This window comes from Morus notabilis, unplaced genomic scaffold (assembly GCF_000414095.1).
Source record: "Morus notabilis unplaced genomic scaffold, ASM41409v2 Scaffold43, whole genome shotgun sequence".
In the NCBI taxonomy this organism is placed as follows: Eukaryota; Viridiplantae; Streptophyta; class Magnoliopsida; order Rosales; family Moraceae; genus Morus; species Morus notabilis.
In genome coordinates this window covers 274354-274719 of record NW_010360031.1, presented here as the reverse complement: position 1 = coordinate 274719, position 366 = coordinate 274354, and positions in this window count along the sequence as shown.

The following is a 366-nucleotide window of genomic DNA, read 5'->3' as shown; positions in this document are numbered from 1 at the left end:
TATAAATGTCTCAATACTACATGCTACTAAAACTCAAAAAGTAATAGCCATGTCTATATATACGTCAGTAATAAACTTAGGGAGCGTTTGGTATGTAATAATCTTAACGATGGGAATAAGAATCTGCAATATTACCATATTTGGTACAAGAATTATAATTTTTAGATTCTCAGGAAAATAATTACCATGGGATTCACTTTCCCTCATTTTAAGGTAATTTGAATACCACACCCAACATGGTGTTATTCAAATTCTCAGGAATCTCAAAATCATGAGAATCTTATTATTATTATTATTATTATTGTTGTTGTTGTTATTATTATTATTATTATTATTATTATTATTATTATTATTATTATTATTATT